Source organism: Mus caroli, unplaced genomic scaffold (genome assembly GCF_978045245.1).
Source record: "Mus caroli unplaced genomic scaffold, Mus_caroli_1 scaffold_15, whole genome shotgun sequence".
NCBI lineage: Eukaryota > Metazoa > Chordata > Mammalia > Rodentia > Muridae > Mus > Mus caroli.
In genome coordinates, this window is record NW_028227270.1 from 64,551,069 (window position 1) to 64,556,994 (window position 5,926).

Below are 5,926 nucleotides of genomic sequence, written 5' to 3' on the forward strand. Positions count from 1 at the left end.
ACACCTTCACCTTTCATAGGTGTGTACACGCAGGTGTGCACACACAGGTGCATGTGCAGTGTCAGGTACATGCACAAGCACACACACGCGTGTCCCTTAACATACTTTTCAGGATAAAAAAAATGCATACTTTTTCCTGATCATAAAACACGATTAGTTCTTACTATCCATAAAGTTTTAGAATGAGTGAGGACACACTTTGCCCCCAAACTATGATTTCCACAATTATATTTCTCAATACAGATGCCTGTGGTATCAATGGTGGCCCTAGAAGCCACTTTTTTCAGCCAGTTAAATACCAAGATGACCCTTTATCAACAAACTCTTTCTCCTAATGGCCACGTGTACAGATTTACAGGAACTCAGCCCACTTTCTCACCTTCAGTATGAGGTGAGGCCTCCTCCTTCCTGCCCTGTTTCTAATGCAGTCACGGTGAGCAGCCTCCTTCAGCATCCCCTGCCTTTGCCACTGGGCATGTAGGAAAACAAACCCACATTGCCTTATGATGAGGCCACCCCCTCTGTGTTACCCAATGCAGACAAAGGGAACCCATTCTCCAAACCAGACCAGCATTAGGTTCAATCTATGGTTTCTGTTATCTGAAAGGGGGTGGAAAACTCATTGCCACTGTGTGTGTGTGTGTGTGTGTGTGTGTGTGTGTGTGTGTGTATGTGTGTGTATATGTGTATGTGGTGTATGTGTGTGTATATGTATGTGTGTGTGTATGTATGTGTGTGTATATGTATGTGTGGGGGTGTGGGGGCGTGGAGGGTGGCATCATGCCTCGTGTATGTACAGTTTTTCACAAGTAGCTTTTCACAACAGACAATTTATTCCCTTTTCCTGGCAAGAGTTGGTTAAAAACAACAGCAACAAGGTACAAAAAAAAAAAAAAAAAAAAAAAACACTCCATCCCACCCAAATGCCAGCAGCTTTTATGACTCCTCCCCGTGCCCACCCGCCAGCCCTCCATTTCCCCTCCAAAGAGTTTCCCTAACCCTGCCTGGTCAGCCACTTGTGCCTGCTCAACACACCCACTTGTACACAGCCAAGCCTCCATGTGGTTCTGCTGTACAGAAGCCCAGGGAAAGGCACCTCCTAGGCCAAACCCTCTCTCTGCCTGGGCTGTAATTTCCTGATTAGGCACCACAGTCACCACCCTCTCCTCACACACTGATTGCTTCCTGTGGTCCTCTCTCTCTAGGGTTCCTGGGGCTCCAGGACTAGACTTCAGAGGGCCCTACCAAGCACTGGGGACAAGCCAAGGAACTAGCCAAGCCAGGCCTGTGTGAGCCCCACTCCCTCCCTCCCTCCCTCCCTCCCTCCCTCCCAGTCAGGCAGACTGTAGTCAGAAGGAATCACAGCTTAAATTTTAACATTCGAGAAAGAGTTTTAACGAGAAAGAAAAAGGTCTCTGTGCTCCACCAGAACAAAGGGGTACGTGTGTGGCCCGGGTTCAGATACCAAATGCCTGCGTGCTGATCTTGGCTGCATGGGCTTCACTCAGTGCCAGCCTGCCCACCTATAAAAAAGCATTGAGGATTCCTCTGGAGGCTGCTACGCGCAGAGGGGCTGCAGAGCCAGGCGTGCTGGGCTGGACCGACTCCTTGCTTGTACCACCTTGAATAGATTACACCACCTCTTCAAACCTCAGTTTTGCCACCTGCTGCATGGGAATCGTGACAATGCCTGAGACTGTGTGCTATGCTTAAACTTGTCCACATTTAGGTGGCTGATAAACAGAAGCACAAGCAAGCAGAAGGCAGGGCTTCTTCAGCCAATAAAGACAGAAAGAACCTGTGGTCCTGGCCTGAGCTCGCTAGGCTCCTCCTCCTCTGGCTCAGCATCAAATTTGGAAAAATTTTTTTACCCTGGGTAGGGTCCGGGGACAGTGGGAGATTCTGCCCTCAGCTCCTCCCTCTCCCTGTGGCCCATATGCACAGGCTTCAGTCAGTCCTGTTTCTTAGGGCTGAAAAACAAAGTTTTCATTCCCCTGTGGCCTCTCACACTCTCCATCTTTTCCATCAGTTCCATTTTGCAAAAGCCAGCCACGTTTGGTGTCACCACCCTCCAGGACACTAGATATGGCTTCTGGTGTCCACTGGAGGCTTAATCCATATGTCCTCTTGCTTGTTTGTTATTTTGCTTTTGTTTTGTTTTGTTTTGTTTTGTTTTGTTTTGTTTTTGAGAGACAGGGCCTCTCTACATTATCTCTGACTGTTCTAGAACTCACTATGTAAACCAGGCGGGCTTCAAACTCAAAGATCCACTTGCCTCTGCCTCCTGACTGCTGGGATTAAAGGCATCTACCACCATGTCCAACCTTCTTAACAGTTCCCAGTTTAAAGATAATCTTGTCTTCTCTCTGTCTCACTGTCTCTGTGTGTGTGTGTCTCTCTCTCTCTCTTTCTGTGTGTGTGTTTGTGTGTGTGTGTGTCTGTCTGTCTGTCTGTCTGTCTGCCTGCCTACCTATATCTCTATATCTTCATTTCTCTATTTCTCTACATCTCTATCTTGAAACCCAGGCACACTAGGCAAGCTCCCCCTCCCCAAGATAGACACTTATGCCCCAGAGGATCTTTAATATAATCTAAATAAAATCCAGCCTCCGCATGGTCTAATATATTACTCACTGGGCCCCATCAAAAAGTTCAGTGCAGCAACTTAACCCTGGCAGTGGTAGCACACACCTTTAATCCAACACTCAGGAGGTAGAGGCAGGTGGATCTCTGTTGAGTTCAAGACCAACCTGGTCTACAGAAGGAGTTCCAGGACAGCCAAGGCTATCCGGAGAAACTTAGTCTCAAAGAGAAAAAAAAAAAAAATCCCAATGATGACTTCTTACCCTGCCCAGAGAACAGCAGGGATCCAGTTCTCAGGCCAGAAGGACACTTCCAGTCCCCTCTCCCTCTCCCCTTCCCTAACTGCTGTCTGGCAGATGCTCCAAGCCTACTGTCCACTCGTACTCCCTGCTTTGTTACTACCCTGGCTCTCTATCACAGGAGAGCTAATCAGGAGCTAGCCAAGACCCGGGCCTGTACAGCACAGTTCTTACAGAGTCTGACGCACAACGCCTCTAATGAAATTAAAACAGCACACAGGAAACGGTGGCACAGCCAACCAAGAGCAATGAAATTCTCTCCAGGAGGAGCAGTCTAGAGGTGGTGTGTCAGTCATACTGAATCCCTTCTTTTCTGTCCACATCTCCTTTCTGACAAGGAATTCAGTCACCTTGGCCTCCTCAAGTGCTTGCAGAACAACCAAGCAGCCCCATGTGGGGTGCAGGACAGAGTGAGAAGCAGGCAATGATTCTGTGCCACTGAGACCATTGCCTGTCAAAGGCCCATTTTGTTTCCAAGGCCCCGTGTTGTCTTTGAAGCATGGTGTGCTGCTCCTAGTGTCTAGTTACCAAGCTCTGGATGGCTGATGGAAAAACAGAGATTGCCTCCACACCACTGAACTGCTGGTGGACCCAAAGTCAGTCCAGGGAATAAAAACAAATAAAAACAAAAACCCACCTCCCGGTTAGGTCCACATCTTTCCTGCTGTGAGCCAGAGGGAGGGAGGGCCCAGGCATGAGCAGAAGTTGCATGCAGGACAACCCCATGCGATCCCAGGGTTTGGGGCAGGGAAGTGAGTCCTACTTTCTACAGCCAGGTCCCGGCAAGCAGAACTCCTTCTGTCCCAAGCAAATCAATCGAAATTTTGGCCAAGCCTGTTTGAATTGGTGAGAACCCAAGTAGGACTTGCAAACTGCCAGTGTTTGCTCTGTAGGCTGAGAGAGCCAAATAGAAAAGCTGCACTGGGACTCTCTGCCAAACAGCCATTGGTTTATTCTGCCAGTGGGGCTGGGCCAGCTCTGAGCACTGCACTCAAGCCCAGTTCTCTGCTCTCCAGAGATTTCTTGTTCTTAAAGGTGGCTTGCCAATGCACCCCTGTTTGATGACCCATGCACCCCACATCCGGTGACCCATGCACCCCACATCTGATGACCCACACACCTGGGGCCTTGACCTCCAAATCTGAGCTTCTGTTTTCACATCCTGAACCGGTTCTCTCTGGAGTCACATTCACACGGGCCCTGTGTAGGCTCCTACCCTCTATGCTAGCTAGGCTCAGCTTCCTCCCTCCCATCCACCTTACACCCTAACAAGCTAGGGGTGGGGGCAGAGAGGACCAAGCCCTAGGAAACACCAAACCCTGGGCAGGCAACATCTTTCCTTGCCCTCTTACACATGTTCAATTTGGTTTTGTTTTGTTTTGTTTTTTAAGCAGGTAGTTCCCTTCCACTGTCAGAGGCTGGACCTGTGGCCTCAAAGGCACAGACGCCCTGTGTCCAAAGCTGCACAGTTTCCAGCAGGCCTTCCTGGGACAAGGTTTTCCGGGTTTTGTTCACTTCAAAATACCTGGGGAAATCCCCCGGGTTCCTGACAGGAACAGGTAGGCGTGTCTACATGTTCCTTGTGCTAGGGGGACATTTATGGCCAACAATTAAGAGTCGCCTGCTTCACACTAGACCCCAACTGGAGCCACTACCTGGGGCCTAACTGCCCTGCTTTAAGGGGTCAAGTTCCTCCCTCACTGGCATGAAAATCTCAAACTCCTTCCCCCAACCACAGGGACAAAGACCTAACCTAACCTCAGGCCCACACCGACACATCAGCACTAAGTCCTCTGACCCAGAAGATACATGGATGATATCCACTACCCCCACAGGCCCTCACGGTAGCTGTTGTCACCTCAGTAGCTGTTTCTCTTCACCTTTGCTCTTAGAGTTCTTCCCATGTCCTTGGGAGATGGATGTCTGCCTATGGAAATGATCTGGGGCTCTTAAAGGAAGGTACGTCCTGCATCCAAACAGGAGACTGGCTAGATTACTGACAGCCTTGTGGAACTGCTAGAGTGGACTCTGAGCTCCATCATAGGAGCTCCAGTGCATGGCACAGCTCACTAAGCACTGATCCATATGTCAATGGAAGGAAAGGTTCCTTGTCCCTGGCCTCAGGGCACCACAACTCAAGCCAGAGCCCCTTGACCAACCATGGGCCCTTCGTCCTGATGTGTCTCCTCTGTTTCTTCCTGGTCCTGGCCTCAGCACATGGTTGGGGGCTTCTGGACCCTGGTGTGGGTACCAATCTCCCTCCTTAGCTTTTCTCAGATCCTACCTCCTTCTCTGTTTAAGGTGACACAGCCTAAGTGACAGAGCTTGGGCATAGACCACAGCAATGAGAAAAAAGTAGATAGTACAGGGACTGAGCTGGCCCAATCTATAATCTTGCTGGCCTGGCCTGGCCCTGGGGCTCTTCAGATGGCATTCTTATGATTATGCATTTTCACCTCCAAGAGTCATTTGGCCAGTAGGGACACAGAAAATGCCACCGTGTTAATTGCAAATCTTAACTAAGCACGGGAGGGGAAAGTCTGAAGGGTGAGCTACTGCTGTTCCTGTAGACTCCAAAAGGAGATGACCTAACATGGCCAGTAGGAGGCTCCCCTGGGCAGAACTCCCTGATACAACCTCTCTGGTCATATCGCATGCCTTGGCAGAAACCTTGGGGAAATCAACATGGACTTCCAAAGAAGGGGCTCTCCAGCCACAGGTCTCTGTCAGGCTGGGGCACCTGCCCAGGTCAGCCTGACCCCTGCACACATCAGCCCTCGGGCGCCATCTGCAGGACTATGACACACAGCTGCTGCGTCTTGGTCTGCAGCCCCCAAGCAGCCTCCCCAGGAGTTTGTGGACCCTTGCTGTGGCACCCAGGGAGGCTGCAGGATATGCTCATTCGCCAAGGCAGGTCTCGAACCTTACTCTTCTCATGCCAGTGCCTGTGCAGCCTACAGATGAGCACTTATCTAGGCCTATCCCCCAAAAGTAGGGACACCCCGACATCAACCTTCCAGTGAGTTTAAGAAACCACCCCTGGA